Source organism: Catharus ustulatus, chromosome 5 (assembly GCF_009819885.2).
Source record: "Catharus ustulatus isolate bCatUst1 chromosome 5, bCatUst1.pri.v2, whole genome shotgun sequence".
Classification (NCBI taxonomy): domain Eukaryota; kingdom Metazoa; phylum Chordata; class Aves; order Passeriformes; family Turdidae; genus Catharus; species Catharus ustulatus.
This window is the reverse complement of record NC_046225.1, coordinates 73,009,668-73,021,717: the sequence shown is the minus strand read 5'-3', so window position 1 is coordinate 73,021,717 and position 12,050 is coordinate 73,009,668. Positions and strand designations below refer to the sequence as shown.

The following is a 12,050-nucleotide window of genomic DNA, read 5'->3' as shown; positions in this document are numbered from 1 at the left end:
TTTTAACCCCTTCTGAGATATTTTCAGGATTTTATTAGTGCCAGAAGATGAAGGTGTGGCATGGAAACTTGGAAAAATAGGATTAAATTTTAATTGTCACTATTTTAATGGGCAGACTATCAACTGTGAAGTGGTTTTGCATGTTGCATATTCACACCCTTTCTTCCTTTCCCATTAGCTGTGAGATGGGCTCCAGTGGCACTTTCCTTAGGAATTTCAATGCCGTCATTTCCAGCGGGGCAGAGTTAACTCGTCACACTGCACAGTCATTGTAATAACTCTTTTTGGAGGCATTTATGTGCTGTGCAGAGCTATTCATTCAATTACCCTGTGGACCAGGCAGGGATGGTCAAATTAATTACTATCTCATGAATATAGAAGATAAAGGGCCAAATCCAATTAAAGACCTCAGAGTCTCTGAGCTCAGAATTACAAGATGATCATTTTAAGTGATTTTACCACAGGGGCACCTAGACCTGGGCTATCCATTGTGGCTCTTGAAAAAAGTGAAGTCACCTTATTCCAGGAGATTCACTGTGCTGAGTAAAGTCTAGGTCCCCATCTCTTCTGGATCTTAAAAATCCAATTAGGTTTGGAAGGAGAAGGCTTTTTCCAGCTTTTTTCAGTTCTATCCTAAAGACATGCATTGATAGTGATTGTAAAATATTTTTTTAAAAAATTAAAAAAAAATTAAAATATTTTAACACACATAGAGGTTATTCTACCTTCTATATATTAATTTTAATAGTTGAGGATCACGTAGGGCTTCAGTCTGCTTTCCTGTCATGGGGATTCACAAGTCCTTATTTCCTTCACACCTCTGAACTGGGTGGTTTTTTACCTATTCCAGGGAAACTGAGCTGTGGTGCAGATTGGGGTAAAAGAGTCAGAAAGACTCCAGGCACAGTGCCCACCTCAGCATGTCCCACCTGGGGACTCCAGGCAGGGATTTCAGGGCAGGTTTGCATTTGTTTGTTTTTTGGAATCCACCAAATTTGCAGCCCTGCCTTCAGCAGGAGGAGTCATCCCTATCCTTCCCTGCTCCCATTTCAGCCACTTAATCCAAGTCATCTGCTTGAGGATTCCAAAAATAAATATTTTATTCAATGGAAATTTGGAGTGTCCATGAAAAATGAATGCTCCAATCATTCAGTGGAAATAATGGCAAAACTCCTGCTGACTTGAGAGGGAGCACAGAGAGGCTTTGTAAATGCACCAGTTATCACTTCAGTAAAGGTCTTTATGTATTTAATTTTATTCTAATAACAAAACAAAAGCCAAAAATATTTCTGATATCTACAAGAAGAAATAAGGCCTCTAATCAGTCTGTAGAAGGAAAGCATTATTTTATGCCTAATTAGTTTGTAATAGCATTTCCAAAGGATTTCTTTTTCTGTAAAAAAAAGACTGTTGATGAAAATGTCACAGAGTTATTTTCAACAGGCTTTTGCTCAGATATCCCACATGGACATTCTGTTATTTTGTGCTGGCTTTTACACTAATGCCCTGTAATTGTGTTTCACTTCCTCTGATTAAACTGACAAGTAATTTGAATAGCTATCACTTAACACATTGATCTGAGGCAGAGGCAGGAATAGACCATGGCTTTGCTCTGTGAAAACAGAGCTGATCCTTTGCACTTGAATTCTTTAGGAATTCAAGTTGGAGTTTAAAAACTCCTTTTTTATTTTTTTATTTTGTTTTATTTTATCCCCGTTGCCTCACAGTTGTGATGTCCTACAAAGGAGCATGTGGACACAAATAAACCTGTAGTCCAAGTGGAAGGTTAATTACCATGATGAGGATTGAATTATTTTCTTTGCTCTGTCTCCATTCATTACAAACAGGAGCTGAAGTTAAGGTTCATGTGCAATTAAAGCTCACACTCATTGTTGGCTTGAAGGTGGGGTTTTCACAGGAGAGTGTCAGAGTGAAAACCTTTCCTGCCAGCCCATTTCTGTCCTCAGGAAGTCTGACACATCCACAGGTAATGCTGGAGGCTGCCCAGCAGGTGCCAAGCAGAGTCCAGCACTGAAAACAGCACTGGTTTCACTGGGTGCAAGAAACATCCCCCAAAATTATGTCAAATACTGTCTCACTGTGTGCTGTAATTGTGCTCAGAGGAAGTTGGATTGTTAAAGAGAATGCACAAAGGAATTCTCCTCCCTGGGTGATCTGGAGGAAACTGGCAAGACAAGGGGAAAAAAACCTAACAATTAATTGGATAAAGCATTTAGTTCTCTGTTATAAGTAGAAATATTGAGTTGACATTGACTTTCAGCTGCCTGCCTTGATGAACAGATTTTTGATTGGACATAAACAAGACTTGTTTCCTCATGGATCACCCAAGGAATATAAGCAGAATGCAATTAAAAAGAAAGAAATGCAGATGTAATAGTCAATACACATCTCATCCAGAGGTCTATGCATAGTGACAGATGCAGCCAACCAGTTGAAATCCTATTTTTCAGTGATATTTGTTAATCAAAGCACTGTAAGTGCAGCCAAAACAGTTCTGTGCTTCCAGGGCACAGGCAGGCAACATTTGGGGAGGCTGGATCCTGAATAATACCTGTCTTTGTGCCATGGACAGTAATTCTGGACCTAAACAGAACAGCAGAGCTGGAGCTTCAATATGTTCATGAGAAATGTCATTTTATACCTGTAAATGTGAATGCTCTGATGAACCTCCAGTGGTCACTTCATTTGTCAGAGGTGCTTAAGGTGCTGTGGAAGCAACATTATAGACAAATGTTATCACATGGAGCCTTTTTCTTAAATACCTAAACAAACAAAAAACTCTTTGCTTGTAACCAAATAGTGTTAAGTGGTTCTCCTATTCCTCCTAGAGAGGTGGAAAATACCCAAAGGATGTTTTCAAGGAATGCTGATTTGTCTCAGGAAGTCCTGCATTTAATTCCTGTGACTCCTAATGCATCCTTTAGTCTAAAACCAACCAGGAAGAGAAGAGCTACAGGTGCTGTGTGGTGAATAAAACACAAAACTGACAGAAATACCAGACATCAATATCACCTCCACTAACAGCTCTGACATGTATTTCCACTAATCTGAGACAGGGACATAAAGATTTACTCAATATATTTCAGAGTTCAGATGCATGAAGGATTGTTCATTTCATGTTGTAAGACATTCTGTACTTCTCTACCCCTCCTCTTTTTTAGTTGCCTGTATTGCATCAACTTTTTCACTGACACAATTTTAACAGGATGCATGACACAGGGCTTTGTTAATAACTATATATGACTCAGCAACATTATTATGTTTAAAATAATAGAATGGACTTTTATCAAAAGCTTGTATTAAAGTAGGTAAATTTTGACTTTTTTATTTACACAGTCCTTCACTAAAGGCTTTGATACCTGATTGGAAAGAAAAAATTGTGCATACCTCCTTTTTCTCATTATTTTAGATTAAGAAAAGGCATCCAGGAGCAATTTAAAAGCATATTGCAATTTACAGCTGCAAAGCAGTTGGTGGATGAATGAGGAGTTTGTAGTGGACCCTTTGCAAGTAGAAGTCTGTGAAGAAATTAGAATAATTTTGAATTCTGGAGTAAACATTTCTGACCTTCTAAATGGAAACATCTGCAAGATTTTGCTTAAATGATGAGTGGGGAGATTCTCAGCTGGTGTAAATTAGTGTGGCTTCAGTGAGGCTGATGTTTTTATAACAGTTTACATCATTCACATTTCTTTCCTCAAAAATTCTATTTTTTGTAAGCATTTAAGCGTAACAGCATCAATTTTCTGTACCAGTATCTTCTGAATAGAAATGTGCAGTTTCTTCTATGAAAACCCTGATGTTTTCCTCTTTGAGTCCTCTGAGCAGGCATTGCAAAGGAAAAGATGTTCTTTAACGACAAGAAATATTCCGCCCGATTAAAATTCTGATCCGTATTGTTATAAAAGCACCCCTCAAACAGGAAGGAGTGAGGGGAAGCTTCACAGACATCAGCTCCCAAGGACAGCAGGACAGAAAGGAGGATGAGGAGCAGACTTGCATGCTAACACTCCTATCCCCTGCATTCACAGCAGCAGAGATCACCTTACCCACGCTGCCAGGGATTTCTCCAGGGCGTTATCAGAAAACCTCTCAGGTTATCAGTCCTGGCTCCTCCAGCTGCATTCCCCTGTTTCTCCCCATCATCAGCAAACTTCACTTGCAAATTAGGGTGATGCTGCCATATTATCTGATTAGAGAAATACAGATAGAACTGGAGGGTTTTTTTTGTTTTGTTTTCTTCATTAAATTGTGATATTTCTCTGACCCAGTTCCTTCAGCCTTTCCTCACGTGGCATTCCCAGTGCTTGGATCATCCTCCTGGTCCCTTTCTGGGCCTTTCCAGCCTACCTGCTTCTCTTGTGCCTGTTTGAAAACATTAAACAATGAGCCCAATATTGATCCCTGAGGGTCTCCACTTGTGATAGGCTGCTAGCTTGGGAAGGACCTGAAAGTGTTAAGATTCAATACTGAATCTAAATTATGAATTATGCTTCTTTCAGACAGTGGGAAGAAGGTGGATTTTTTTTTTTTTTTTCAGGACCTCAAAATATCCCATCCTGGGAGGACAGGAATGTCTTGTGCAGAAGCTTATAAAAAATACATCCTTATAATGCTGTATTTTTTAATTCTCTGGAACAAAATCATGCAAATCACACATTTGTCCAAGATACAATCTCCAGCTTGATCCTTAGGAGGGCTGGACACTCATTGCAGCTGTTAAATAGGCAGTTTATCTCATGTAACTCAGAATTCTTTTAGGAGTTAAACATAAGTACTTCAAGCTCCCCTCCAGTGTCAATGGAGAGAAGCAATCCCCTGTGATGATAAGTACTCTGTATTAAAATAAATATGCAAGACAGATGGGTGCTCTAAAAACGCCTGTCACTATATATTGAATATAGAAGGAGCTAAAATAACTAGATTTGATTCAGTATTTCAGAATGGTAAAATTAAATGGGATGGTCCTACCCTGAGCACTGTCACTGCTTTCTGGAATGGCAGTGTGCTACATTAGAATCTGAATTTCATTAAATGACATACCTCTTAAATGATGGAAGGATATTCTTGCCAGGGGGAAGAATTTCTTATTGCTGCATGGCTTTCACCCCCTGTCCATAAAACCCTCCAAACAATGAATGTATTTATGTGATAAAAATCAATGAGATTTGGAAGTTACACAAGCTTTGTCACTTAGGAGGGTCCCACCAGATGCCTTTTGTGAATTTTCAGTGCCTCAAAATGCTGTAAAATCCAATCTTGGCTAGTAGCTAGAAAAGCAGGAATATGTCCTCACCACATTGATCTTGGAAAAGCTTTGTTTAGAAATACAGAACTATTCAGTGTCTCCTCTATGAATGAAAAAAAAAAATTCAAACTCTAATATAATTCTAAATGTAAAATATCATTCTAAATGTAAATTTTTCACCAGTTGTTTTTTGGGTTTTTTGGGGGGTTGTTTTGGGTTTTTTTGTTGTTTTTTGGTTTTTTTAGATGCCAGTATGTGATTATGGGTAAATATAAATCAATAAAAGCAGCTGCCACCTGGGAACCAGTATGATCAAGCCCTAATCCTAACTTGTGTTTCAAATCCAACTGCTGACATTTCTGGAAATCTTTGGTTATTGCCAAAAGAAGACAAGAAGTAGCTACAAAAGTGAATTATGCAAAACAAGAAAAAAAAATGGCACAAACCAAAGTAAAATTCTCCCCTACACACAAGTTCTCCCAATTTGGAGAGGTTAAAATAAGAAATTGCACATGACTGATATTAAACCACTTAATTCACCACTTGAAGGCATTCAGATATTGTGGTGATGTGGCCTGCATAAAATAACATACATAAAATATAACAAGAGAATCTTCAACCATTAATGGGTACAGTTTTTATTATTTCTTTATTTTATTACATACTTAGTTTTAATTATGTACAGACCTAGATAAAACTTGCTTGGATGCAGGCCAAGGATAAGATTTGCACACCTCAGGTACTGATACTGTGTCCAGCTCATTGTTCATTTTAATTTTATTGACTTTATTTACTAGCTGAGCTTGCAAGGATGTGGCTTCCCCAGTTTTCTCCATAGCTGTAATTATTCATGCTACCCTGGAACCAGATAAACTCACTGGTCACAGGGTAATTAAACACTGCTGAGAGCAATTGTTTTATTTAAGGAGAACTTATTGCCTGTATCATACATTTATGAGCAGATTATTTAGTGAGTGGCATTCTGGAGCTGAGCATTTCTGTGGAAGGGAAGGGGCTGTAATTCAGTGTTTTATTGCAAAGCAGCAACGTGCTGACCAGGATGGGATTTCTCTGCATCCACAGCAGGGTGGGCAGCAGGGGAGGGGGATTCTGCCCCTGTGCCCTGCTCAGGTGAGACCTCACCTGCAGAGCTGCTCCAGCTCTTGGATCCCAGCACAGGAGGGAGGTGGAGAAAGTCCAGAGGAGGCACCAAAGTGATCAGAGGGATGGAGCAGCTCTGCTGGGAGGAAAGGCCAAGAGAATTGAGATAGTTCAGCCTGGAGAAGAGAAAACTTTGGAGTGACCTGAGTGTGACCTTGCAGTGCCTGAAGGGATCCTGCAGGAAACAGGGAGAGAGAATATTCACAAGTGATGGGGTGAAGGACAAGGGGGACTGGCACACAGTGACAGAGAGCAGCTGTAGATCAGATATTAGGATAAAATGTTCTCTGGGAGGGTGGTCAGAGCCTCAGGGTGCCCAGAGAAGCTGTGGCTGCCCCTGGATCCCTGGAAGTGTCCAAGGATAGAGTGGACAGGGCTTGGAGCATCCTGGGCCAGTGGAAGGTGTCCCTGCCCATGGCAGGGGTGGGACTGGATGGGCTTTAATGTCCCTTCCCACCCAAACCAGGCTGTGATTCCATTATTTCTGTCTTTTCCTTTCTCTCTGGTGACTCAGCCTTTCTCCTTTGCAACCACCTAAACAAAGCTCTGGAGACCTCACTACACAGCCTTTTTTACCCTTCTTTTGTGCAAAATTATCTATGGTTTTTTTGTTGTTTTTTTTTCTCCTGACAAAAAGAATGAATTATTAAGAGGACATGGGAACATACAAATTTTAGTTCCACAGGAGGGTTCTCTATAGCAAAATTGAAACTGGGAAATGGGTGACTGCAGAACCTCTAATGCAGTTCCTTAGAATAAATTCTAAACCCAAAATAATTTATATGAGTAAAAATCACTGAACTGAGTAAAACAGTACTTCACATTCCTACCACACTCTCAAGAGACTTTAACATTCAATCTTTCCTTAAACTTATTATTTTAAGAAGTCATCTTCAGCTCATCTCTAGTGGAACCACACTGATTTTGTAAAACTTGTTTTCCTGACCCATATCCCTAGCAAATTGCTAGAATTTTCAGCTTCCACTGAAATTTAGTCTCTGCTTCTCCTGGAATATATTGTTTAGCCTTTTCCTGACCCAAAATGAATTGTCTTCTGTCAGAAGGGGACTATGTATTGGTATATTTAAACCTAGATTTCTGCTTAAAAACACTGCTGCAGCCTATGTCTGTTGTTCAAAATGTTTTTCTTTTTAGTACTAAGCTTCTCTTCATCACTTTTAAAAGGGCTGTTGAACATTGGCATAGTTTTAAAGGAGTGATGTTCAACATTTAAAATAAAATATTAGGACAGATATATTTTTGAGCAGCAATTTGCACCTTAATAAAACATTGTGATATTGAAGTTCTGAATAACCTGTAAATAATGGAACCTTCTACCTCAGGGATGATGAAAATATAAAAATAGATCAGTGTTTGGTAGCTTTTGGATCAATAGATAATCTTTCCAGCTGTCTCCTGGAGGCTAAATTACTTGAAACAGTAGTGAGGGTGCCTTGGACATGCAACACTTGATGTTTGAGGAGATTGAGCTCTCCCAGATATTTTGGCTTACATCTGAAGCAGCAGAGAAAAAAGAGGAATGTCTGAAAATGGTGGTTCCAAAACATCTTGCATAGATTGTTGTTACTAATATTGTTACTGTTTAACTGAAACCCTGAGCTTCTAAATTACGAATTTAAAGTAAGATTGTGTTCTCTAACAATCACTCCTTTAGTTGTGATACACATTGGGGTTTTGTCTGTGACATTATTTTGTAGGCCTGCAGCTACCCCACATTTTTTGGCACTCCATCCCCTTCTTTTACAGGTTCCCACTGTCAGCCTTGTTCAGCTGGCATTTTTTTATAATAACATGCTCAAAGTACTGGCTTTGCTTCTCATACATCTCTAAGTGATCTTAACTTTTCAATGTAAGGATATTCATTACAACATCTGTTTTTATAATGATAATTTTGATAGTAAAATTTCATCTGTTTCACGTGCTGAAATTTGAGCTTTGTGATTTCTACATTAACAGTAAATGGAATTATTAAAAACCAGCAACACAGTTGCAGTCTGGAGCACCTTCTTCCAAGGTTGACCATATCTCACCTAAAATGCACTGAGTCTCAGGGCTGACTGTCCTTGTCTTGGATCTGTGATATTCTCTAGGGTTAGAAAAACGTCCTGTTAAGTACCTCATGCTGATCAAGAGAGTTCTGTCATGAGCAAATTGTGGGATGTAAATGTCCTTAATTGTTGTGATACATGTTTGGGGAGTTTAATATTTTATTCTAACAGTTTAAAATGTACAAAGGAAGAAAAGGAAGGAGAGGGAAAGGTCTTTGTAAAAAGGGAATCCAATGCTATACCTTAGAAGAGATCTTTCTAGCATTCAGCAGATGCTGAAATTTCTCACCATCCTTCAGTGCTTTTTGTTCTTTTTTTTATTTCATTTCCTAACCAAAGGAAGTTGAAATTCCCTGTATAAATAAGTTCTAGCCTTAATTCCTTGCAGTTTTACCTGTAAGGCTTTTCAGACTTTGCTTAATATAAATGATTGTGTTCTATCTTTATTGTTCAGGTAACACTGCTTGAGACTGTAGGCATTTTCTGGAGTCAGAGAACAGCCAGTACCTTGATTTCTTCCACCTACCAGACATGGATGTGTTGAGAAACTACACAACTTCTCATGTCACCTAGCAAATCAGGCTTAAAAACACTTGAATATTATAGTCAGGGAGCTGGATCTGACCTTGAGAGACCTTGGAGGGAACTGCAGCCTTGGGGTAGAAATGCAGTTGGAGACCCTCTGCTGAGCTGGGGGAGTCTGCAGCCAGCACAGCCCCTGGGCAGAGCTCTGGGAATTGGCACATGCTGAACTGGGAATAAATCAGATGGGCAGGGAAAAGCTCTGAGGAAATTAGAATGGAAGCAACTCAGACTGGGAAAATTGTTTGAAAATATCTCGAGTACAAGCAGCATGCAAATGCTGTTATTGGTCACAAGAAATCGGGGACTTGATTAATACATTCTCATGTTGCAAAGTTCTCCTCATTACACCATGAATAGATGTAATTCTGTCCATAGGAACTTGAATATGGGTATTTTGGCATTCAAGGAATTCTGTGCATTTCTCCTCCTTCTCCTTTTAACCCAATGCCAGCAGCAATTTTTACTTCCTTTTCATCCCAAAGTATCTTTCTTCCCTTTGCAGAGAAAGATTAACAGAGAAATGGCAAACAGCTCAATACCAAGCTTTTTCATTTTTTCAGGAAATGGATAAATTCCTTTCTATCCCTTCTAAGAATGACAGCCAAAAATTTATCACAGAGCAACAATAAAATAAGAGTATTTAAGGACTTAAATAAATAAACTTTAATAAACTTGTATTTTCAGCACAGAGCAGATGGTGTTTGACAGACCTGCCTGAAGCTATGTAGCATCACATGCCACTAGTTATTTTTCAATAATGTGATTTACTAAACAAATTTCTTTGAAATCAGACAGTGAAGAAGGGGGCTTGTATACAGACTAAAAGGCAGTAGCCATCTTATAAGTATCAGGTGAAGGACACTTAAAATTTTTGGATAAGTAAAAATGCAGCCTTATTTGTGTGAGTTAATAAAATGCTGCCATTGAGAGAGCTCAGTTGGATCTCATGATTTGGTTTAGTTTTCCAGCACATCCCATTTAGCATCTCAGGCAGCATGGAGGCACAATTTCAGCAATTGCACACAGCAGTGTGGAACAGGCTTTGCTCTGTTTTGGAGGGACAAGGGACCGACCAGATGGATATTGACAGTTTGTGTTGTGTGGCCTGAGGGTCACAGAAAGGCTCCCAGTTGTTTTGTGTTTCACAATAGGATGTACCTTAAGGGCCACTGTTTATATAAACTGTTTATTTAAAACTGGAGTCAAAAAGTTACTGGATAGGTTTGAAGGGGAGGCTTAGGAGGGGTGCTGGATTCAGGCTGCCATGGGCGTGCTCTCAGTGAGAGTTTCCACCTATGAGACATTCAAAACACAGATTAGGAACCTAAATTACAAACTTTGAGGTCAATCTCAAAATTTCTAATTTTTTTTTTTTTTTTTTCCCAATGCCCAGGAGCCTTTTCCTCTAAATGGTGCAGTTTATCAAATGCTTAATTTATTTAGTGTCACTTCATCCCATAGCTGACTGTCCTGGAAGGATTCCCAAGTTCCTGCTCAAGGACAACTTTCTGACCCCCTAAATGGGTGCCAAGCATTAATTGCTTGACCTCACCATGTTGGTGGTGAATACAAAATATATCTGCCCTGCATGAGATCAGTGAAGAGGAATTGTGAACCACTTGTTTTATTTGGGAACTCTAAAAACCCATCCCTATGTAGTCTTAAGTATCTTGGTGTTCACTCTTTGATTATTCACATTGTCATAATAGTCACAGGAATTTTGACCTGTTTAGCGAATTATTCCCTGATTATATTTAAAATAAGGAAAGAAAAAGTGCCAAACAAAGGTAATCTTTGCCCTAAAAAAAAAACCAAACCCTCTTAACCTATCTTCTGTGGTTATGGATCTTTATACACCAGTCCATTAAAGCTTAAACAATGAGAGAGAAGAATTTAAAGAGTAATAGATAAATTGAATTATTTGACTGGGAAAATAAAGCATCCCAGAACACGAATGTCACCAAGGAAACTTGGTTCAGCAACTGCACAGCACACAGCTGGAGTAATTTTATTTTTTTTTTTCTAGATTTTCTTAGAATAACTGTGCAGTTATACTGTAATAAACTAGAACCTGGCTGAGGCTGGCTCATCTGGCAGTCCTTGCTGTACCATTCCAAAAGTCAGGAGAGGCTTCCTAAACCAAAATTTTCTGCCTCAGCTTTATTGTGAAATTTCAGCTTGGAAAACAGGCTCAATTGTGTGCACACATGACAGCTACTGTCTTGAACAAAATACCAGGGACTGAATTTGGGACATCTGAAACCAAAAACCTGTTCTGACATTGCTCAGGCTAAAGAGCTGGGGACCAGAAGAACTCAGTCAAAGGATGAACACAAGAAAAGTGAGATAAAAATATCAGCGGGTGACACAGATGCCTCCTCTTGTGTGAGAGCAAATGCTTTCTGTTTTTCTGGTGTAAATTTGTGTGATTAACTCCAGAATTTGTAATGGTTCCTTTTTAGAAAGCTAAGAGGTAAATTTATGTTTTGTATTAAATTCTGGTGGCACTTGATATTGTTATGTTTCAATTTTTAAATAAAAAAAGGGGATGGGTTTTACAGATTTCTAAATGATCATAAAAGCTTTGGCCTCGTGTCATAATTGGAATTAAAGGCAATAACAGAAAGCAGGCGTTCTCTGGAATGAATGCCTAAAGCAAAGACTGGAACAGAGGCCTCTTGCCAATGTAGGGCTGATAACTGTGCTGTACATGTGAGAGGAGATCATTGAAAGGGTGTCTTTAATCCCCATCCCACCCCAAAAGTGACTTCTCAATAGCTCCCAGAAACGTGTGCTATTAGGCTCAGCTGGAGAGAGAAAATCGCTCTTAATCATATGCAAGGAACAATTCTAAATAGAAGCATTTGAAAACAGCCTTGGGAAGGAAAGAGTACTGCCAGAAAGAATGGAGGATCGTTTTGATTCTTGATGAAAAGCTTTCAAACAGAGTTCAATGTGCAAAAGAT

The 12,050-nt window shown here is 38.9% G+C and overlaps 1 protein-coding gene across 1 annotated transcript in view; it reads left to right on the top strand.

Annotated features, from left to right (window-relative positions):
• Positions 1–12,050, top strand: part of CTNNA2 (catenin alpha 2) — a 406,333-nt gene that overhangs the window by 279,875 nt on the left and 114,408 nt on the right.